The sequence below is a fragment of the Octopus bimaculoides genome, chromosome 4, assembly GCF_001194135.2.
Source record: "Octopus bimaculoides isolate UCB-OBI-ISO-001 chromosome 4, ASM119413v2, whole genome shotgun sequence".
NCBI lineage: Eukaryota > Metazoa > Mollusca > Cephalopoda > Octopoda > Octopodidae > Octopus > Octopus bimaculoides.
In genome coordinates, this window is record NC_068984.1 from 100,159,606 (window position 1) to 100,160,164 (window position 559).

A 559-nucleotide genomic window follows, 5' to 3' on the forward strand; every position below is an offset into this window, starting at 1 on the left:
TATGTATATATACATATATATATACACACACACACACACACACACACACACACACACACACACATATATGCATGTCTATATGAATATATATAGGTGCAGGAGTGGCTGTGTGGTAAGAAACTTGCTTCCCAACACCATGGTTATGAGTTCAGTCCCACTGCATGACACCTTGGGCAGGTGCCTTCTACTATAGCCTCGGGCCAACCAAAGCCTTGTGAGTCGATTTGGTTGAAAGAAACCTATCATATATATATATGTGTGTATTTGTGTGTCTGTGTTTGTCCTACCACCATCGCTTGACAACTGATGTTGGAGTATTTACATCCCTGTAACTTAGTAGTTCAGCAAAAGAGGTCAATAGAATAAGTACTTGGCTTACAAAGAATAAGTCCTGGGGTCGATTTGTTCGACTAAAGGCTGTTTTCCAGCCTGGCTGCAGTCAAATGACTAAAACAAGAAAAATAATATATATATATATATATATATATGTATATATATATATATATATATATATATTATAGGCGTAGGAGTGGCTGTGTGGTAAGTAGCTTGCTTACCA

At 37.4% G+C, this 559-nt stretch overlaps 1 protein-coding gene across 2 annotated transcripts in view; it reads left to right on the plus strand.

Moving 5' to 3' along the window:
* LOC106867327 (rap guanine nucleotide exchange factor 4) overlaps positions 1-559 on the plus strand; it is a 139,472-nt gene that overhangs the window by 101,995 nt on the left and 36,918 nt on the right. The window lies entirely within an intron of this gene.